The 24,537-nt window shown below is 36.6% G+C and overlaps 1 protein-coding gene across 2 annotated transcripts in view; it reads right to left on the bottom strand.

The window, feature by feature from the left end:
• KCND2 (potassium voltage-gated channel subfamily D member 2) overlaps nucleotides 1–24,537 on the bottom strand; it is a 273,250-nt gene that overhangs the window by 19,817 nt on the left and 228,896 nt on the right. The window lies entirely within an intron of this gene.

Here is a 24,537-nt window from a genome sequence, read left to right as displayed (position 1 = left end):
CATTTCACTTATTGAGATCTGGTTGCATCTAAGCCTTGGAGCGATGCATATGGTGAATCAGTCCTTTTTCTTTTTAATCTTCTAGAACAGTGGTTCTCAACCTGTGGTCTGCAGATTATGGGGTGCTGCGAGATTGTCACAGGGGGTCCACAAAGGCTTGAAGAAATCTTATGATTTAAATCTTGAGTTAAGTCTTGGGGGTCCTCCGTCATGGTCCATGGACACAAAACTATTTGGGGGTAGAGGAATCCATGGTGAAGAAAAGGTTGAGAACCACTGTTCTAGAACAGTTGTTCTGAGGGCATTGGAAGCTGGATTAAATTGGAGCATCTTGTTAAAAATCTGTTCCCTTGCCGTCTAGAAGCAGAAATATTTTTTCCCTACAAAAAGTTACCGTTGAATGCAACTCTTTGAAAATAAATAAGGGCTTCCTATAAATAAAGGAAGGCTGATGCAGATAAATGGGTAAAGGAAACATGTTTTCTCTCATTCATTAACCCCAAAAATGGATCATACAGTTGTATTAACTGAAACAAAATTCAAGGAAAACAAACAAAATTCATTTTCTTTGTGAAAAAGTAATGAAGGGACAGGAATGCTGCGCACCGTATGATGCCAGCAACGAACTCTGTGACTTTAGAATGGAAATATCTGCATAATGGTAAATTAGAGTGTCATAAACTGCTGATAACTAAACAGAGCATTTTTATTCAAAATAATAAGTGGATTGGGTAGGTCTGTTCCATTTTCTATTTTGAAAAGTTTTAGTCTAGCTTTTTAAATTCATGAGATGCAATCTGTAAAAAGATGTTTGAAGTGATCAAGAGATTTCTTCGTTCTATCATGATCATCATCATCTTTCTTACATCAGCAACTAGCTCTTCATAAATTGGAGATTCACCTCAATGATTCCTAATATACCTAAGAAGGCTGGAAAAGACCTTCATTTCAAACCCTGGAGAAATGTTTAGTTAACATGAACATTACTGAACTATAGCTAAACCAACAGTATGACTCAGTATAAAACATCACTGTAAAATATCTGTATCTAATTCCATTTATTACTGTTATGTATCACTTGTACAAAATAAAAACAGAACTCAAACAAGCAGGCTTGCAGGCGAGGTAGTAGATGCTCAAGATTATCCCATGAACATTACAGTTTGGTTGAATTTCAATGCTACCTTAATTAAATTTGGGACTCTTCAAATTACTGCATGCAAAGAATAAAATGTCATGTGAAAAATCATCAGCCGCGTTCTTCTTCTACCCTTTATTATTTTGAAATATTTTGAATCATATTATTAGTGCCATCCTTCTTCCCAAAAATCTATTGATGCTCTTGAAGTGTAGCAGCATGTTGCTTAATTGACTAAAATGTATTTCACGACAATAATAATTTGTGTCATTGCAATAACAATTCAGGATAATACAACATATCAGTTCTATACTCTAATTAAGATAAATTTCTGTACAGATCCCAAATAAAGGCAGATATTCCAATCTGACAAGGGAGAAACCCACATGGAAATAGCCTCTCCAATTGCATAGGAGGAAGGTGCCCTATAGCATTGCGGATATAATGGTCATCTTTTGATGCCATAACTGAACTTATGCCAAACTTATGCCTTGCCTTAGTGCTAAGCTAATGACATTTTTGTTTTCTAGTTCAGTTTGAAGAATAACAACTATATTGTTAATACAGGTATCAGGCCCCAAACCTAAGACAGACACATGAAAATTATTCCAAGCTGAGTTATTTATTGTTCTATATTAATTGACAAAATCTTTCCAGACTGAAAACTCAACTACCTCCATCCACAGTTATTCTGAATTACTAGGGACGAGATGTTTTCACCTTCTTGCTCTCACACATAATATCTGAGCAGAGTTGCCCCTTTACTCCTCGGGAAATCTGGGGATCCACCTCCTCACAAATCACTATGTTCCTTCAGAACACTGAAAATACTTTATAGAGAGGATTTTGTTTCTACTCAGGCACAGTTCTTTTCACAGAAGTAAAACTTCATTTTCATTGAACACAAAAAAAAATATTCTTAAACGCCTCTGATGAGCAGTGATTTAAAAAGTCAAAGTGGCAGCTGAGTGAAACCCATCCCTTTTTTATGTGTGTGTCACATGTTGCTCACATGTAAAAAAATAAGATTTTTTTCTTTATTTTGAAAGTTAAATATGTCTGTCATGAATGCCACAAACACACATTTAAATTTCTGCTGAATAGGTGTTAAGAATGAATTTGAAAAGTCATACCGATAAAGCACAGAATTAACAAATTGCAGTAATCAGGAATTCCACCAGGGGACATAAAGTACCACTAGAAGATAACTAAAGCAAGAAAATGAATATTTTGTGTTTAATACCACATGACACAAATGTAGTCATACTTAAAAAATATCCTCCATTCTAATTCAATTATACTTTCTTCATGAAAGCTATATGCATGTCAAAGAAAAAAAAAGATGATTCAATATTTTTTCTTGTTTATCACATATAAAAAAGGGATTACAGAGATTGGAAAAATAAAATAAATACAAGGCCATTTAACCTGACAGTACTCCTTTTGAAAAACAAGGTCATTTCTTATTAATGCATACAAAAGATGAAAACTGTAGGTGGTTATAATCAAGTCCCTGATAAATGAATGAGAATGGGAAAAATCAGATAGTGGAAGAAAATGAAAAGAGAGAACAAATAACTAATCAGAATTACTCTTCTCTGAAAATAAAGCACTTACTATTTGAAGAATTCACAAAGGTTATCTCAGGGCTTGGTAACTATAGCCAATTGTGATGTGTCTTGTGGTAATTTAAGCAGCAAAATGAATTGGACTTGTGCTGTTCGCAAGAAGGGCAAAAAATTCAAATGTTTGTCATAATTATGTGACTGAAGTCATGTCCCTTTATATATATATAAAAGTGGTGAGGCTTTGACCACATATTTGAAACTGTGATTTTGATGACACTATGGCTGGTTTCAGATGTCTTTGATGTCATTTAACTTTTGGTGTGCAAATGCTGTAGTACAGGGGTGTCAAACTCGATTTCATTACAGGTTCTGTTGATCTCAGGGGGCCACGTGTAGGCATGCTCATGGTGGACATGGCTGGTGTGGTCATGGTCATGGTGGTCGTGGTCATGGTGGCATTTGACATGGGCTCAAGATGCATTTTTCCCCTTTTTTCTTTCCACACTTCTTTATTGTAACTGTTAGGGATACACCCTAGCAGAATCGGCACGGCAGTCAGGCAGGCAGGCAAAATATGTGAGATAAACGTTTTTGTAGCTTGCACTCAGTAAAACAGATACACTGTGCTAGTTAAATAGTTTATTCCAGTAATAGTTTTAGCATATTCAAAACAGTGCATATATCATTCACTAATTCAGTCCGTCCGGGGATTATTCAGTTGCAAATTCCAGTGTCGAAAAAGAGAGGTCAGTAAACTTACAAATATCAGTCCAGTAATATATCTCCTCGTAGTAGAGATATGAAGAAGTCACACCTCCTTTCTTCCTTCAGCAACTCAGCAGTAGGGAAAACACGCAGTTAGCAAACCATCAATCCATGAAACCAGCAATCGTCAGGAATCGTCAGCAATCGTCAGGTTCTCTTGCTCCCTCTTATGGTGGTTTCACACCGCACCCAAAATTACATGCTTTGCAGTTTAAAGTGACACACACTTAAACTTACTATCATAGTTTATATATATTATTTTACCCAAACTACGTTAGGTACCCTTGTTATTCCTAACAATACCCACTAAATGTATGAGACAAATGGTTCTCTAGTCTCTTTTTGAAAGCCTGGTTTCGGCAGGTAAGTAAATATCCCATTACATTACTGATAACTTATAATGAGTTTCTTTTTCTTTATGTATCCATTACACTGTTAGCATTAGTGTCTATATAGTTCTGTACACAAAGGTAAGCAAGGATGGTGTAAGCACATGTGCATGCCTTGGATTCCTGTAAGACTGCCTTGTCTATTTTGTGATTAGGAAAAATTATAGTGTAGGAAGTATTTTCCCCCTACGTCCAATAAGTTATTTCCCAGATTTCTTGGGTCATTGTTTCAGTGGCCATATTGGTCATCTGTTGTGATAATCTCTGCAATAACTCATAAATACTATGGCAATGAACATGAGAAAAAGGTCTGGCTGGTTCATTATTGACAGACCCATAATACTTGTATAAAACCTAACAATCTTCTGAATGGTGTTTCCCCTGAGGCTTTTGCTGCCCTGCAGTAATCATGTGGGACTAGTTTACTTCTATTCTGCACAGATCAAAGAGAAATAAGTCAAGAAACAGCTGACACAAATGATCAGAGAAGGCTGTGTATCATCTTGCTTTCCTTCATTATCTCCTTAATGGAAAAACGTCCAAGAGGCCTTGCTTATAGAAATTGTTCATTGCGTAGACACACCACTAATCTTCAAAAAGGTTGTGGGACAACATTAGATTGGTTGACTCAATGGGGACTCTTTGGGGAGTCAGAAAAGAAGCATCAATATGGTTAGGAAGTGCTTTAGGGCCTTTTGGCCATAAATAAAATTGAATTGAATTAATTAGGAAGAATGTATTATGTTTCCCCGTGGCATCTTGCAAAATCAGACATTATGGTGAAGGCTCTAGTTCCAGCTCAGAACAGAATGTCGCAAGATGCATTGAAGGTACTTGATATAAGATATTAAAGTGGGAGTTTGTATAGTTTATAACCACAGTGATTTTTCACTGTTCAGTTAAAATGCAGAATCCATATTTCTTTGTTTTTCATAGCTGATATGTCTGTTGTAGTGGGATGTTGGCAAATGCAAAGACAGTAGCTGGTGGAATCCCAGTCAAGATCACAAACTGAGAGACTGAATTGTTTTACAAGCACCAGGTGAGTTGGCTGTTTAAAATGGCGCTGTGTATCAGTTCAAATGTGAAACACATAAACAATATTTATTTTGTCTCCTTTCACTTCACCAGGCTTTATATCTGCTTCTCTGTTTTTGATATATGAGAAGAGAATTACAAGGCAAAACAACCCTCATGATTTTATGACTTTGGTTCAAACCAACAACTACAACAACACAAATCACACACACACACACACACACACAAGACCTCCATTCTTGCCAAATAGTTGTTAAATGACAAAGAATGTCATTGCAGTGATTTACTTCATTGTATAATCGTGTCATGGTATCGGTGATGAAAATTGATGCAAACCATAGCCATTTTATGTGAGTGGCTTATTCTGTATTTTTGCAGTGCTGTGTCTAGGAAGTAGTGGACATGCCTTTTTGGGGGGTGGTATGTCCAGAAGAAAATTTTATATGTTACACCCAAAGTCCACTAAACAATGTTCCAACACAAGGTTTATGAGAAAAATATTGTTTAAAGGTGAAATAATAAAACATTCATGACTCTACCAAGCTTGATACTTTCTGATTACACAAAACAGAAGAGAAGATACCACCACATCAGATTCATACTGTCACCAGTGTATAATGCTGTCCTGTACTTGATTAGATTCAACCCATTGGCCCTACTGTCAATACATCCAGTTTATAAACAAATAGATTGCAATTTGATGGTGACTGAAAAAAGACCTCCACACATCAGCTGCACTACTCTCTTCTCCTGAATAACTCTTATCTCAGGCAATAGCTATGTATAATCTATTTTTATTTTCTGGGGAGGAGTTTTATTAATATTCAGGAAAACAGACTGAAAGGGTCTTGCCCAGGCTGATAAACTTCACTTTGTATTATTCTAAACTTTAAAATAACAGAGTTGGAAGGGATCTTGCAGCCCAACGCCCTGCGTGGTATTCAGCAGGTTCCGACCAGTTCTGGAAAACCAGTAGCGAAAGTTTGGAGAAGTTTGGAGAATTGGCAAATATCACCTCTGACTGGCCCCACCCTCATCTATTCGCTGCCTCCTGAGTCCCAGCTGATCGGCCAGGTCTTCTTTTGTTGTCCTGCAGAGGAGAATGGAACTGGAATGCATGTTAGTGGGATGGAGAGGGAATGGGGATTTTACAGTATCCTTCCGCCAGGAAAGGGATGAGAATGGAGATTTTACAGTATCCTTCCCCTGCTACGCCCACCAAGGCACAGCACACTGACCAAGCCACAGCACGCCCACCAAGGCATGCCCACAGAACCAGTAGTAAACTTTTTTGAATCCCACCACTGTGTTGTTCCATGTCTAGTCTTTGGGTGTTTTGGAAAATAGGTTGTTCCCCTCTTCTCTGTGATAGCCCCTAAATATTGGAACACTGCTATCATGTCACCCCCAGTCCTTCTCTTCACTAGACGAGCCATGCCCAGTTCTTATAACTGTTATTCATATGTTTTAGCCTTCCAGGCCCCTAATAATTTTTGTTGCTCTTCTCTGCATTCTTGCTAGAGTTTCAACATCTTTTTTATTATGTGGTAACCAAAACTGGATGTGTTAAGTATGGTTGGTGGGCCCCATGAATAGACGAGGCTTGAGTAGTGAACAACAGCTCTTTATTTAATAGATAGATTCTGAGACTGGAAAACCCTAGCGCGCAGCAGCTCTTCTTACAGAGCTGGCCACAGCTAGGCAGCCAATGACAACTCTTTGAGTTTGCTGCGCTTGGTTTCAGCCAATCGCGGCAAACCCTGTATGAGCCAATCAGGAACGTTCAAGCCATCCAATCATGATCCGGCTTTTCTAGACCAATAGGAACACAGGGTTTCAAGCCTACTAATATGGAACTGGATGCAACATTCTAGGGCCTTACTAACTCTTTCTAGAGCAGTACTAGTACCTCAAGTGATCTTGATTCAGTCCCTCTGTTTATGCAAGTAAGGATTGCATTGGCCTTTTTGGTTGCTACCACACACTGGTGGCTTATATTTAACTGATTGTCCACTAGGACTCCAAGAACCCTTTCAGAGTTAAGCCAGGTTTCACCTAATCTGTACTGTACATGTTTTGGTTTTTCTTGCCTAAGTGTAAGGCTTTTTTTCTATGCTGAATTTCATATTGTTAGATAGGGCCTAATATTCAAGTCTGTTTCTTTCATTTGAAAATGCAAACTTAAATCAAGAGAACAGCTGCAAACAAATCCATTGTACAATTTTACAGATTTCTATTAAAGCTGAGGTAATGTTTCTAGATATATAATCTCTGCTCCAGGCATGACAAGGAACTCACATAACCGGTTGCTGAAAAAGGGATTGAGCCTGGTTGATTTCTGGTGAAATTCTGCTGTTTTGGTTTTTGGATGAATTTACTTTTTCCCCTCTGTTTTCCTTTCAACTAATGACGCCCTCAATCTTCCCTGCTCTAATTCTAGATAAATGTGTTGCTTGTAAAAGTGTGAAGGTCTTCATAGGTACTCAAGGAGAGAAAAAAACATCCTTGCCAAAGTTGCCATTTTTAAAATGGCCAGATTATCTCTGAACTTAGTAGCTGCACTGGGACCAATAAATAAATAGGTTGGACTGACCCCCACTGGTGCAATATTGAAAAAAATGTTTCCCAAACTGTATTTCTATCTTAGAAAAATCTTGGCAGGGCTGGAATCTGTCTATAAAAGCTAGACCTAGCTAACGCTACTCATTTGTATCACACGGAGTGGAAGCGAGTTAAATGCTTTGTTTATTAAGTTAAGGGTAGCTTGAGACTGTTGATTTCATAGCTTCATGTTCTTCATTACAGCTCAAGGAGGGATGGATTATAAAAGCAAAAATGCTATTGACTGATTGTTCAACTGATTTCAGTGAGCTAGACTTTAGACTAACAATGTCACCTAATTTCATTTGGAACTTGATCTTTAGGCTACTTATTCTATGAAATCCAATTCCTAAGAGACCTGAAAAGTGCACTGAGAGGTTCTACCTCAAGGCACCAAGCACAATTATTTTTCTCTTTCTTCAAATCTCTGTCTTAACTGAATCATTGTCCCTGAGGTGGTAAGTTCAATTTCTAATTATTGGGAGCCTTAGTCATCCAATTCATCATTTTTCATAAGTGTTGTAATGTCACCAAATATAAACTTGCTCACCCAGGCATTTTCAGTGTTACTGCTCCTCCAAGGTCATTGTGCTGCTTAAAAACAAACATTTAAAATATGTTTTTTTTCTTTTTTCATTCTCTTGTTTTAGGAAGGTGGCTTTATATTTAATTAATTGTCTGCTACCAAATAAGGTTGGATTCTTTTTGTATATGGCTGTGATCTTTCTCAAAATAATAACATTGGTAAACCATAAAATATATAATAACATACCCTTTTCCCACAACACTAAGTTCTGACCTGTCTTTCAACTGTTTGAGACGTTCTTTATGCCTTTCAATGTCTTCTGCTTTTTGTACATTAAAGGGACAGCATTATTTTAAATTTGAACAAGTTGTCCCCTTACTTTGGTTTTTGATATGATAATCAAATGACATTGCTAACTCTTACAATATGCCTCATGGTCTTACTTAATAGAGATAACAACATTTAATTAACATTTAATCATTAACACAGATATTTCACCAGGAACTCTTATATCATCATGGACTTTTTTCTTGTTCCTATTTATGACAAAAAGGGGCACAAAGAAGTACAAAAGAGTTTGTTTGATATACTTCCTCTGGGGAGCCTTGATACATTTAAACTACAGCTTTAAATTAGTTTCATAGACATTATCTTCTCAAGGAATTGTCTGAGTAGGAAGATAAATATAGGCAAAAGACAAGTGCAGCCTATAAGAAGGACTGCACAATCTATTCATAGTACTTTGAATTTACCTTATCACTCAGATGAGCAGTATATGAATCTGCTAAGCTGTCAGCCTTGGCCCTCCCTCCAGCAAGTTATTTATTTATTTGATTTGTCAATAGCTTACAAGATAATAAGATATAAGCATATGAGTAAGAATACAGGAAATAGGTACAAATAAATGGGGACAATAGGACAGGGACGGGAGGCACGATGGTGCACCTATGCACACCCCTTAGATATTAGATATTAGTTAGAGGTGGGGAATGGGAGATGGCATGTACAGTTCAATTGTATGCATTTTTATTTTAAGTCAATATATCGTATTCTAGGTAGGAGGCCTAGAATTACAGTCTCAGTCACTTTATCAATCTTCAAAAGATGAATTAGAGGCTGCTGAGTAATAGACAGAATCATCAGCCTGAATATCCATTAGGAAAAGGAAGACAAATAGAGAGGTGACATTATATGCTAGCATGTTCATCTTTTATTTTAGAAGTACGAACCTGAAAAATGTATGCTGAGATTCTTATATTTTTATTGCTTTGGTTTTCTTCTAAAAAGGAGAGCATGATCATTATTTTAAGGGGGAACAATGGAAACTGAATTGGTGAAACAACAAACTCCAGAAGATGAATATATTACTTCATCACATAATTATAAGTCAGATCGGTTGAAAAGAACTTTAGATACTGTAGTCACGGCCCCTACCCAATCTACTACTACAGAACAGCATCCCTGAAAAATGGCCATCAAAGTTCTGTTTAAACATCTCCAATGAAGAAAAGTCCAGTCTTTTGCAGCAGTCTTTTTCATCATGGACTAGCTCTAATCAAAATCTTCCTTCTTGTGATTTAAACCTATTATTTCTTATCTTGTTTACTGAAACAATACTGAAGAAATCTACCATGTCATTTAGCCCTTCAGATCTAGTAGACTTAAGACAGCTATCATGTTTTCCTGCAGTCTTTCCCGTCCTAAAATAATATAAACAATGTCTCCAACTATTATACATAAGGTTTTTCTTCTTGGCTTCTTATCATCTTGATTCCTATCTTTTAGACATTCCAAAACGAGACCAGAACTAGATGCAATATTCAGAGGTATCTTCTGTGATCAACACAACAGAGAGAGAACAATTCCATCTCTTGATCTTGACTGTATTCTATGTTGCTAAGGTAGATGATTTTTATAGATTCTTCTTCTTCTTCTTCTTCTTCTTCTTCTTCTTCTTCTTCTTCTTCTTCTTCTTCTTCTTCTTCTTCTTCTTCTTCTTCTTCTTCTTCTTCTTCTTCTTCTTCTTCTTCATCTTCATCTTCATCTTCATCTTCATCTTCATCTTCATCATCATTGCTTATACTAGCCAGAGCATAGAACAACTCAAAGAAGTACCATAGTGCCAGATTGAAAGATGTGGAGAGACCTGGCCAAGAATTGCTAAGAGTCAGACATAACAGAATGCATAACAGCAGCAGCAGCAGCTTCATCACACTATTGGCTCATATTCAGCTTGTGATTTATCAAGATACTTAGATCCTTTCTACATTCACTGCTTTCTATTTATGGTTTCCCCCATATTGTACTTTTCCTACCCAAATGAAAGTCTTCAGTTTTACTATTGAAGATAATCTTCGTTTGACCCATACTTCCAGCCTGTCAATATCTTCATGCTGTCCTCCCATAACCTATTTCTATGTGCTGTCTATGTATTTGATAGGTTTTTTTTTCTAGCTTCTTGAAAAATGGGTTCAACCCACATTTGTCTATGTTTTACTTTTTCCCATCCCATTACCAACATAGTCAAGATAGTCTGTTTTATTGTTCTTACCTTCTCTTGTTCATCTAAGTTCAATTTATATACTTTAGCTTTTCTGTTTTGTTTTGTTCTTCACCATGAAGGTATTATCTACTTTCTGGTAAGCTTTTTTTTTGGTAATTATGCCCATCTTGCATTTCCTATATATCTTCTTCTAACGCTTAGCTCAATTAAAAAATCCCCTTACAACCACAATGGTGTTCTATGTTGCCACTGCATTTTTTCAGGCAAATAGTTTGCAACTGAACTTCCATACTGCATTTTTTATAAGTTCCGAATCAAGCTATGTTCATTTTGACCAGAAGTACTTTGTCAACTATTACATCTTTTAACTTGTTCAAATTGGTTTCCCTGAAATCTGGTATGCATGTACAACTATACTCCAGTTTTAATTTCTGTGATATCCTACACTCCAATTTTTATTCTTACTTCTTCCCAAGGTTGTTGATGCTTTTTACCTGTTCAATCAGTCTCTGGTCTATGACTGTAATAAACTGAATTGAATTGACCTGTTCAATTTCTTCTCTTCTGGTTAGGAACAGATTTGGGAAAAAGTTCCCTTGTCTCTTTTTAAGCCTTTTAGAAAATGAAACAAGGAACAATACCACTGAAGTATTTTTCAGTTTTTGCAAGCGTAGCCAAGTTGGTTTCAACAAATATTGAGATAGTTGGAAGAATAACAGTTTTTGGTATCTCTCTGTGTTATTCAGTTATCATTTTTATTTTTGTAGCCTAGAGAGATAGCAGCCGTATCATTTGCTATCTATATCTTAAAATTGTCATTGCCCTCAATCCCCCCAGAATAAATCACTATCTTTAGTCTGTAACACAAGTGCCTAGATCTCATCAAAGATTCTGTGCTAAAAAATATAAACCTTTTTATGAAAATAACTGTGTAATGCATAATGATTTTTTGTGCTGCCTTTTTGCCCCTTATTGTTTCACTACCAATAGTAAATTGCATATCAATGGCGAATTAAGCTTTCAGCTTTGGGAGGAATAATTATGCTTTCTCTTACAACTTTTTATCCAGTGCCTGTGCTTAAAATTGGGTTGCAGGATACAAAGCGTTCGCTATTTTCATTTCACTATCCAATAGATTTCAAATTTTGGTGTAGACAGTCAGCTTATAGAAAAAAAAAACTTCTGTTGAAAATAACTCACTTTTCCAAATGTAAATTTGCACATTCACATGATTACCGATGGTTGCATGATAAAGCTATCACTATAATATTAAACCTATTTTTATTCCTTGTGCATCCCCAACAGAGACATTATGCATTAAGCACACATATCAGCAGTGAATGAACTGCGCAGTCTCTCTGATGAACAGGAATAGCTAAGAAATTATAGATGGATTTGTCAATATCATGTGTGCATATACTATATGTGAATGTGAGGTAAGGTAAGAACTATCTCTAATCCATGATACCTTTGAACTAGGTTACATTTATTTATTTATTTGATTTGTCAATTGCTTACAAGATAATAGGTATAAGTATATACATAGTTATGAATACATGAAATGGGTACATATAAGAAAAATAAAAGAAACAATAGAACAGGGACGGTAGGCACATTGGTGCGCTTATGCACACCCCCTACAGACCTCTTAGGAAAGGGGTGAGGTCCATAGTAGACAGTCTAAGGTTAAAGTTTTTGGGGTTTGGGGAAGAAACCACAGAGTCAGGTAGAGTATTCCAGACATTGACCACTCTGTTGGTGAAGTCGTATTTCCTGCAATCAAGTTTGGTGCGGTGAACCTTGAGTTTGTATCTATTGTGTGCTCTTGTGTTGTTATGGTTGAAGCTGAAGTATTCATTGACAGGTAGGACATTGCAATGTATGATTTTATATGCCATACTTAGATCAGATTGAAGATGGTGTAATTCAAGGTTTTCTAGGTCTACAATTTCAAGTCTGGTGGCATAAGGTATTCTACAATGAGTACAGGAGTGGAGAACTCTACTTGTGAAATAGTTCTGGACTTTCTCAACTGTGATAATATCAGAAACGTAATGTGGCTTCCAGACTGATGAGCTGTATTCGAATATTGGTCTAGCAAATATTTTGTATGCTCTAGTTAGTAGTGTGATATCACCAGAGAAAAAGCTACGTAGGATGAGGTTAACAACTCTTAATGCCTTTTTGGCTATGTAGTTACAGTGGGCTCTAGCACTTAGATCATTAGAGATGAGTATTCCAAGGTCTTTTACAGAGCTTGGATCATCAATAAGATCTTGACTATTCAGCTTGTATTTTATTTTATGATTTTTTTTTTGCCAATATGTAAGACAGAGCATTTTTGTTGAGATTTGAAGTTGCCACTTTTTTGACCATTCTGATACATAGTCGAGGTCTTTTTGAAGGGTAGCAGTATTGTCTGTGGTATTGAACAGCTTTACATCATCAGTGAAAAGAATGCAGTTGCTCTGAATATGAACACAGAGGTCATTTATGTAGAGTATGAAGAGAGTTGGTCCTAGAACACTGCCCTGGGGGACGCCCCTGTTGACAGGTACAGAATTTGATAGGACGCTCCCAATTTTGACCGTTTGTTGTCTGTTTGACAGGAATGCTTCTATCCAATCATGCAGGTGTCCAGAGATACTGTAAGATTTTAGTTTTAGGAGTAGTTTGTCATGTACGACTGAATCAAAAGCTTTACAGAAGTCTATGTAGATTGCGTCTATTGCTTTGCCCTGATTGAGTTGTGTAGTCCATATGTTTTTGCAGTGTAAGTGTTGCAGATTCCAGGATAGTTTTTTCCTGAAACCAAATTGTTTATTGGAGAGTAGGTTGTTTGTCTCTAAGTGGAGGATAATGGATTGGTTAACAATTGATTCCAAGACTTTACAGGTGACGCAGCATAAGGAGATTGGTCTGTAATTTTCAACTAGGCTGGGGTCTCCCTTTTTGAAGATGGGGATGACCGTGGCTTGTGACCATAGGTTAGGCAAGAAGCTGGTCCTGAAAGATTTTTCAAAGATTATGCTTAGAGGTTCGGCTATGGCAGTGGACAGCTTTTTTAAGAAGTAGGCACATATTCCGTCCGGTCCAATAGAGAGAGATGGTTTTAGATTGTGTAGCGCTTTTTCAACATTGTCTTCTGTAAAATCGATATGTATTAGATCATTGTAGTTGTCTGTGGTTCGGCTAGAAAAAACTGGGCATGATCCATTGCTGTTTACAAATACTGAGCCGAAGAATGTGTTAAAGATGTTGGGTTTAATTGTGTCGTCGTTGCAGTCTTTACCATTAGGTCCTTTCAGGGGTGGGATGGACCTTGAGTCTTTTAGTTTGTTGTTTACAAAATTGTAGAAAGTGCGGGTGGAATTGGTGCATAGAAGGTTTTCCACTTGTTTAATGTGATAATTGGTACATTTAGTCTTTATCTAGTGGCATAAAGTTTTGTATCGGCTTTTGAAAGTGGCAACATGACCAGATTTGTTTTTCTGCCAAATTTGGATTGAAGTTTCCTTATTATTATGGGTAATCTCTTTTTTTTCTTGTCTTGGGAGTTGTTGTTGGTACATATAGTTTGATGACTCTTTTGACTTCAAGTAAAAATATGTTGTAATGGTCTTCAACAGTATTGCATCCAGTGAATAGAGATTGCCAATCAAGGAATGAGAGATTGTTGTCTATAAGATCATAGTTGCCTTTTTTGAAGTTATAATTGGAGATTACGTCATTGTGATGATTTTTGTGTGGGCGTATGTTGAGACAAAAGTCAATCATATTGTGGTCACTGCTGGAAAAGGGTTCTTTAGTTTGTATTCAGTAAATTAAATTCAAACTATTGCAGAAGATGAGATTGAAGCAGTTGTTTAGTCTAGTGTTATTGGTTAGTAGTCGTTCCAGTCCCAGATTTGTAACAGCATTGTAGAAGGTTGCGTGTATGGGTTCAGTTGTACATTTATTTAGGTTCCAGTCAATGTGAGGTAGATTGAAGTCACCAAGAAAGATAAAAGTGTGTGGGCAGGATGTTGCCCATGTTAGTAGTGAATTTAGCTTGTTTACATGTTCGATGGCATAATCAGGTGCTCTGTAACATAGTAAGAATCAAAATGTGATATTGAAGGATAGTTCACCGATAAAGGTCTCAGGAAGAGCAAGTTCCTGGGTAACGGATGTTTTTTTAGATGCAAGGACTTTTTATAGAAGATAGCAACACCACCTCCTCTACAGATTTCACGATCTGATCAGTAAACATGATAGTCTCTTACTGTGGTAATGGCATACTGTAATACATGCAACACATGCAATACATGTAATACTGCATGTCATTACTGTGACATGTGGTAATGACATGCAGTATGTCAGATGTGCATGGGAAAACTCTGTTGAATATAGGTAGTCCTTGATTTACAATGATTAATTTAGTGAACATTTACAGTTACAAAGGCACTTAAAAAGTGACTTATGACCATTTCCCACACTTATGGCAGATGCAGCATCCCCTGATCATCTGATCAGAATTCCAGTGCTTGGCAACTGGCATGTATTTATGACAGTTCCAGTGTCCTAGGGTCATGTGATCACAATTTGCAACTTCCCAGCTGGCTTCCAACAAGCAAGTCAATGGAAGAAGTCAGATTAGCTTTATGGCCACATGAGTTGCTGAACAACTAGAGTGATTCACTTCACAACTGTGGTAAAAAGTTATTAAATGGGTAAAATTCACTTAGCAACTGCCATGGGCTCAATTGTATTTGTAAGTTGAGGATTGTTCCAAATCTTGTGGAACTAGAGAAAGGTTCTGCTTTCCAACAAATGAAAAATATTTTAAACACTCCTTTTTTTAAAAAACAAATTTTATTCAGTTTTTCACATTAAAAACAAAAATCTCTTTTTAATGGACAACATTTTTCTGGGTCATCACCTTTACATACAAATATGACAGCAATTATACATTCATATATGCATACTTAATTCTATTATTACCTTTTCCATTCCAAATTTTCAGTAAGGAGAGAAACAAACACATTAATTCTAGCCTCTTTCATTAATCTCAATCGAAACATCTTTTTGTTTCATTTCAATTATTTCAAATATAATCCTTTAATATTTATTTTAAAAATAAAGATAAACAATATGTGTTTGCCTAATAATAATAATAATAATAATAATAATAATAATAATAATAATAATAATAAAGGTTACCAATGTCTCTCCTTGCTTTTAATAGTCTATATTAACTTATTAATTTAGTTGGTTCTTTAGTCTGTCATATTCCCTTTCCATTACACATTCTTTTTATAAATTCTAAATTAATACAAATTTTAACACTAAAGAAAAAAAGCAAGTATAGGTTTCCCCCCTTTTACTGCTTTACTGCTTTGACTGTTTTGCACCTCAATGATTAAAATATACCTTTATTCCCTCATCTTGATTCCTAATAAACCATTATTTTTAAGAAGTTACAATAATAATCATTTCATCTTTTCATTTGGATTCCGCAGCGTATTTCCCCCCCTTAATTTTTAATAAAAGTTATCAGTATCTATATTACCCTATTTTCTAAATATTTTTTTATTACCCCTTGTCACCCTGAAGAATCCCCTTTTTAATTCATTAACCATTATTTCTGAAAAAAACAATTTCTTTTCAACGTTTTACTATTTCCATATTTCTTTATTTCATACACCTGTTTCTTACTGCTTCTCCTCCCCCTCTTTTCCTCATATCTTTTCTCATTCCAGTTTATATCCCTCTCTTTCTCAATATCTTCCTTTCCTCTTTTCTGCTGGGTCTTTCTGCCTTTCCTGACTTCACAGGTATTTCCCCTTTTGATCACCTTCTTAAATCTCAACTTTTTAACCTTCCTTCTTTCCCCACTTCTTTGCAGCGTTCTTTGTGTTAATTATCTATTTAAAATGTCTTCTCCTTGAGTCGACTCCTCCTCCTCTGAAGCTCTTTCTTCTTGTTCTTCAATCGTCATTTCTATTTTTTCTAACACAGAGCAAAGTGATTCGCCTCTTTCCTGTAGTAATTCTCTTGTATTTTTAAGTTCCATTTTTAATTCTCGAAGAGATATCATCATTACACACTCTTATATTTTATGATCGTTAAAGTCCACAAAAAAACCACTTTTACTTTCTTCTTTCAATTTTCTAAAGTTCTCAGTTATTCCAACCCAGGGTCTATACCAAAAACATTAATCAATCCTACTAGTCAGTCTTTCCTTGCTTTTTTCTTTATTCTGGTTCTGCTTTCACTTTCTAAGATTCTTACTTTGTTTCAATATTTCTTTAGTGTTATATCCACACAAGTTCATTCAGAAACAGGATGCTTTCCTTTTTATTCGAGCTCAAGTTTTTGTCAAAAGGTGGCACTCTCCATTATACAAAGTCTTCACCTTTTTCCCCTATTTTTTTGTTTAGGGTTTTTCAAACCTCAATATTCCAGCACAGTCCAGTCTCCAATTGTAAACTTTATTATTATTTGACAATCTTAAGTCCAGCTTTATTTTATGCCTGTTTATTGCCAAAATATTTTAGTTTAATTTAGTTAAATCTTTAGTTCCGGCTTCTTCCTTTCCCGGTTCGAAGACCTGCTTAGCTGTCAAAAACATTTTCTTATTTTTTTTCCTGCCCCTTTGTAATTTCACTGCTCACTTTTCTTTTCTTAAAAATTCCATGTTACCTTAATCCCGGGGTACTTGTGTTTAGTTGTATCACTCAATTCTCCCGGTTCAGATGTTATCCACCTCTTTCTTCCCTCCTGCACAAATCTTAATCCAGCTGAGTCCTCCTCTTTAGGGTGGCCATTTTAAATCACTGCTGCAGTCATCTTCAGGGGGGAAAAGACCAAGCCCAGGAGGGGAGACGGGGCTCCCCTCAACCTGGCTTGTGGCTTCTCCTTACTCTACTGCCCCTCCAAGGCAGCTTCAACCCCTAATCGTAATGATCGGGGCTCTCCAACGAAAGAGCACAGATCATAGCTGCAGAGAGTCGCAATCTATGGTCTGTCAGCGAGGAGGCTCCAAATATTTTAAACACTCCTAATTGAAGGATTATGTCTTCCTAGAACTGTTTTGGACCCATTGTATTGTACACATATAATAACCATGATGCATATTTTGCCTTTTAGTCACCATTTCCCTATATGCTCTAAACTGAACCTGAGCTTATGTAGGGCAACACAGTTAGTGAACTATTTTTGCCAATACTTTAACTGAGCTATATAACATATAAAGTGTACCTGAAACCAGAATAGGAGCTCAACAAAACAGGTGATGAATTTATTCCCTGTCCTAATGAAAGGAGGCAGATAAAGTTGTACTATTACTAAAGGTAATATAAGGATAAAAACATTGATAGGAAGACAACTCATATGAAATTCAAGCCCTGATCTTTCTTAGCCATTATCTTATACATTGTGTTTCTTAAATCTATGTGGGACTAAACCTAAAATATTTTATATGCAAGGCATTGGTTCAATTATCAGGATAGATCCATGCTTCACTAGCTCCTCTTGATAGCAAAGGAAAGGAGAATTTCAGTCTTTGAAAAAAAAAAACGCTATAAGAATGTATTTCTTTATTCTCTTTTTGGCAGAAGCAATGAAGAAAACAAAACAGTCTGCAGTGTCAATCTGGGAATGTATATAAATACAGAAAAGATCAGTGGGTGTTTAAGGAGTCTTGCTGGCAAATATTTAAACAATACAAAGATATAAACATGTTCGTTTTAAACGCTCTGCAAACCTCCCCCATAGCGCAGTAGACAAAGTGCTTAGCAACTTGCAAATAAAAGTATTTATGACAATTGGACTGTTCCAGAGCCATGTGGTCACCATTTTTAATCTTCCCTACTGGCTTCTGTCAAACAAAGTTAATGGAGAAAGGGAGACTCACCTAACGACTGCATAATTCACTTAACAACTGCAGTGAATCATTCAACAAATTATGGCAAAAATGTCATAAAATGGGCCAAAACTCATTTAACAACTGCCTTGCTTAGCAACAGACATTTTGGGCTCAATTGTGGTCATACGTCTAGTACCTGCACTGATAAAAGTTGTCATAACCTTTAACTGCTAAAAGTTGACATAACTTTTAACTGGGCAACAATTTTTGAATGTGATCTTCATTTTCCATAGTTTCCCAGCCAGTTTTGCAATTCTGTCTCCTTCCCTCAACCAGCTGCGACCACTTACCTGTCTGTTGGGAAGGGAAAACAAGTCAAGAATTACGTGGACGGTACATAATAAAAATAGCAGGCAAAGCAGATAAATAGCAAGATCTGGCAATGCCTAAGAGCAGAAAAACTGAAGAAAGAGACAGGAGGACATTAGACCAAGCCTTAAGAACATCAGACCAAGCCAAATAACAACAGAGAGCAAACACCTCCTGTGCAAAGAAGCTGAAGAAGCACCTCATTGGTTGCTGCAAGAAGACTGCACAAACTGATTACAACCAATGGCAAAACAAAGTAGCAAAACTGGTGCATTGGAATATTGGCAAGAAATACTATTTGCCTGCAAGCAAGAACCGTGGAACCATAAAATAGACAAGATAGTAGCAAATGAAGAAAGTAAAGTGCTCTGGGATTTCAGAATTCAGAAAGACAAGCACCTGCCATATAACACAGCAGACTTAACAATTGTTGATAAGAAAGACAAGACAGTCTGGTTAGTGGATGTTGCAGTACCTGAAGATAGCAGAAGAGAAGAGAAAGAATTGGAGAAAACAACAAAATACAAGATCTGCAAATAGAAGTTTCCATTTCTTTGAATACTATGGTTCCCCATAGGGCTGTGTCTTCAGTCCATTACTGTTCACCTTGATGACTCCCGACTGCTGTGCAAATCTGCTACAAATCATATTGTGAAATATGTAGATGACACAGTAGTGATGGATCTTATCTGGGATGATAATGAAGATTCTTGTATGGAAGAGGTGAAGGTTTTGGTGGACTCGTGCAATAAAAATAACTTGGTTTTGAATGGTAACAAAACAAAGGAGATCACTGTTGGTTTCAGAAAGAGCTGGAACAGTCATACTACATTTTGTATCATGGCTTCAGCTGCGGAGGTGTAAGTATCTGAGGGAGCAGATAACTAACAATCTGACTTGCTCTCTTCATACGTTATCTTTAATGAAGCATGCAAAACAGCATTTGCATTTCCTGCGTTGGATGAGAGCACATCTTTCTCCTTCTGTCCTGGCTATTTTTTTACAGAGACATGATTGAGAGCGTTTTAACAAACTGCACCACTGTTTGGTTTGGTGGCAGCAGGGCCTCAGATAGAAGGTCCATTCAGAAAGTGGTAAGGACAGTGGAGAAGATTATAGGAAGCTCGCTTCCTGTTATTGAAGATACTGTTTATATGGGGCTATGTGTTTAGAGCTCGAAGCATTGTTAAAGACCCCACACACCCAGTTCATGGTCTATTTCTGTTGCTCCTCTCTGGGAGGAGGTTTCAAATTATCTATAGCAGGACTACTAGATTCTATAACTAGTCTAAATCCTGAGCTGACTATACCACCTAGCATGAGCCCTTCACTTTCTGGATTGAATGGAGCTCTACACACAGCCAGTGGCAAGGTCTTTAAATCAAACATGGAATCTGTTCAATATTCGTAGCTGAATGGATTTAAAGGACAAAAAAACATCAACAACTGAAGTAGGGCTGAAAGAAAATGCAACTTTAGAACTGATGTGAGAGCACTACTGGATGACTCAGGTAAGATTGTTAAAACCAACTTAAAAATGCACCTTGCAACAAGAATTTCTCAGTGGAGCTGACAACAGCCCCACCAAGTGGAACTTCGTTGTTCAAGTGGATTGCTGTCCTTCAAGTTGCTACTTTGCTCTTAATAAAATCTCAAAAATCATTCAGTGATAACTTTTCTGTTGGAATAATAGTCATACTCAACTATAAAATCAGATAAATATTATCTGATTCTTTGTGCCTCTGCTTCTATTCTTCTGCAAAATGCTCAGGCTCTGTGAAAGTCGGGATCTTTGGATGGAAAGAAATGACATCCACTTATCTCTTCATTATCTCCCCAGGGTGAATTATAAATTCCTGACCTGCTAATATTCGCTTATCCTGCCTCTGATAGCTTCATATTGCTGATGTTTATAATATAATGCTTATACAGATAGTGATATTTTAAAATCAAGGAATAAAATAAGGAATCAAAATCTTCCCACCATTTCTTCTTGATCCAACAAGTTACTGTCTATAAATACCTGATCAGTGGGGTTATATCAGAGACCACCTGATTGGAAAAGATTTTCTGTCCTATAAGAGTATTGAAGGATGGTTGGCTCGAAGTCTCATCACTGTGAGAACTGAAAGGGATGACGGCCAAAAGATTGGTTTTCTCTGTGGTTGCCTCAACTTCTTCTCTCTCAGATCTTTGTTCTGGGATTCTGAAAGTCTCGAAAGGCTTACCTTGATATGCCATTACTGGATTTGAAAGGACATATATCAAAAATCAGGAAATGTAATCACATTGTCATGGCCCCCATTTTTTCTTAACCATATCCTGTGGACATTCCTACCTAAATGGCAAGGGAACATTTGTCATCAATGACATATTAAAATCTGGATAGGAAGCAACTTCAAAATGGCTACTCATTGTAGCTGTTTTGTCCAGAGAATGTCCAAATGTGCTTATTGATCCTGCCCCCTCTCACGAAAAATGTCAACCTCATATAAGTAAACACTGAAATAGGGATAAATATTACAGAGAGCTGGAGCATTAAAATAATTTTTTTTTGTTTTTCAAAATAGGAGACATTGTAAACAAGGTTCTAATGTTGAGATAAACCTAAATGCTGAAATGTAAATGAAAGATTAAAGCATTTGTTGATGAATGTAACAGCTCAATTATGCCTGTCCTGCTGGATATAACTAAGATGTGTGACCAAATAATGCAGGCATGTACCCAAGATAAGCAGATGTATCTTATGATCTAAAAGGATTATGTTAAGCTTTGGATCCGCTCAGTTAATACTTATATGTGACTTGAAATGGGGTGAAAATGGGTGAAAATGACATTGAGTAACTGAATGCTAAATTAGCCCATTTTAAGAAGCCATCCCTAATAGCATTCTTTAATCTACAAAACATACCCAATTGAAATGAGCAGTGGAAAGTCACTATTCTCTCCTCCTAGATTTGAGATCAAAGTCAGCAGCAAAGGGGTGTGCATAAGCGCACTAATGTGCCTACCATCCCTGTCCTATTGTTTTTTTTTATTTTTCTTATATGTATCCATTTCATGTATTCATAACTATGTTTATACTTATACCTGTTATCTTGTAAGCAATTGACAAATCAAATAAATAAAAAATAAATAAATAAAGGACAGGAGAACACACATATTTGTAACTGTTTAAAGAAGAGAGAACAAAAAGCTGGAATAATTGGAAAAATGTTCAGAGTGGGCTTCCCTAACAGTTTTTTATCGGGACCTCTACTGTATTCTTAAAACATTTTGAAGTTATAGATCAGCAGTCAAACAATGAAGTTGGCTGATGATGTTCAACTGCCCAAGTCCCCAAAAGATCTTTCCAAACTGGATGAATGAACAGCAAAATATAGTACAGTGTAAAAAAAAGCCTGAGGTTTTGCACATTGGCATAAAATATCCAGACTTCAAATATGTATTAATGGAAATTTGGGCTCACTGCGCATGGCCAGGAAAGGGCTCTTCGTATAACTATTTAAAAAGGTAAATACCATGCTTGGATTATTAAAAAAAAAAAAAAAAAACTCAGGAGGAAAATGAGAAATACTCTGTAGAAGCCATGATATGTTGCTGACCACCAGTTTAGATGGGTTTAAAACAGTGGTGGGATTCAAATTTTTTTACTACCGGTTCTGTGGGCGTGGCTTGGTGGCCATGGTGTTGCTTGATGGGCATGGCTTGATAGGCGTGGCAGGGGAAGGATACTGTAAAATCCCCATTCCTTCCCACCCCACTAACCTGCTGTCCAGCTCCTGTGCAGGGCAACAAAAGAAGACCCAGCCGATCAGCTGGGACTCGGGAGGAAGAGAATAGATGGGGGCAGGGCCAGTCCGAAGTGGTATTTTGAACTACTGAAAATTTCTGTTACCGGTTCTTCAAACTACTCAAAATTTCTGCTGCTGGTTCTCCAGAACTGGTCAGAACCTGCTGAATACCACCTTTAGTTTAAAAAGGAAACCAAATAAATGAGTGGAGGACAAAGCTATTCTATATTTAACAACTATTTCTTCTTCAAGAGTCATGGGTAGTATGACATGAATAAAAGATATTGCCTTCTTGTCAATGTGAGCATAATAAAATATTGGCTAGCTACTACTTGATCTAGAAAGTTGGGGTGAATAGACCATCACCTGATAGTACAGCATTTATATATTTTTGTTAGTCAATTCTTTATATCCCGTTAAAAACTGTACGAACTTTTGGGTGCTTTTGTCAAGCTTTCAGTGGCCTTAATGCAACCTAGTCTAGATTGCTGACTGTTGCTACCTCAACAATAAATAAAATGAATTTATCTTTAATTCTAACTCCTACTTTTGGCATTAGAGAAAGGTCAAGATAAACTCAAAAGCACTCATTAGATCTTGTTTACAGTTTAATTATTTTGGAGACAAAAAAAGAAATCTTAATTCAATTGTGAATGCCAGCCTTAGAATATGAAGTAATCCAAGGGTAGCGTATGCAATGCAAAGATCAGGACCTGAGATCGATCTATCCTTCCTTCCTTCCTTCCTTCCTTCCTTCCTTCCTTCCTTCCTTCCTTCCTTCCTTCCTTCCTTCCTTCTCCCCTCTCACTTTTATTTTTGTTAAATGCCTGACTGCTAGTTGTTCCTTTTATACTTGCTTGTGTGTGTGTGTGTGTGTGTGTGTGTGTGTGAAACAGTATTAGCTTTTTACAGTAGTGACTCTCTTCTTACCGCATTTGGATGGCATTTACCATAATGGAAGCTTAATCTTGTTTAAGACCTTCAGGCACTATTTCTAAAACAAATATTAAACAACAATAAAAAAAGATTAATGCGATACAGTAATCCTCCCCTTTTATCTCTACAAAACTGCAATTCTTCCCATGAAATATCTCATTCACATCCATCAAAGTCAACAGAATCCTTAACTGACAAAATGCATGTCCCACGATTTTGCTTCTGTCAGTGACACACCAGCAACTTTCCAAAAATAAGTAAATGTAGATTGTGACTTTTAGCCCAAGGCTATGGAAATACTGATTGGCTGACAGCATTTTTGAATTCTTGCCTCATTGATTCTGCTCCGGGCTCCTTCCCTAGCAGGATTATTAAATCAAGACAGGTATGTGCCACGGTACTCTAAGTAGTGGTGCTTCCTTTTCAAAGGCTCAGTTGATTCTCTTGCTTTCTATCGGATCTTAGCTTAGAGCAATAAAGTGTACAAAATAAACTATCTGCCTAGTATAACACCACACAACTTGTTATTTAAAACTTTTGCAAAAATATTGATTATTTTTTCTACTGTTCTACAGTTTGTTATTATGGTGTCTCTAAATTGGGTCTCAAGGTTTTAGTCAGAAAAAGCAACCAGCTTAAAGCTGTAAATTATACAGAGTGAATTTCTGAGCAGTTACACTATTACTACACTATTAAAACATGGTGATTCTTCAGTCATATTTTTCTATGTATACTTGCACTCTAATTCTATTATTTTCCAGCCTAATTAATCAGATAGCTAGGATTTCCTTCCTCACTTTGCCGGAATTTTTCAGCATCACCTTTCTCTTATCTTATTTTGAATACACCTTCAATTCCCACTGTGTTATTTGTTGTCTTCATTTTGGATCTTAAAATTAGGGCTTCCACAACTGGGTGCAAAAATCTAGATAACCACTAAATGGTGGCAACCCCCCCCCCCCCAATAATTTCTGGAACCATGTTATGATATCCTTCCTCCCTCCTTCCCTCCCTCCCATTATTTAATAAAATAGTGTCCTATACTTTCTTTTTCCTATTCA

This window comes from Pseudonaja textilis, chromosome 5 (assembly GCF_049901715.1).
Source record: "Pseudonaja textilis isolate UNSWEBS1 chromosome 5, rPseTex1.2, whole genome shotgun sequence".
Lineage (NCBI taxonomy): Eukaryota > Metazoa > Chordata > Lepidosauria > Squamata > Elapidae > Pseudonaja > Pseudonaja textilis.
The sequence above is the reverse complement of the archived record's forward strand: the minus strand, read 5'-3'. Positions and strand labels throughout refer to the sequence as shown.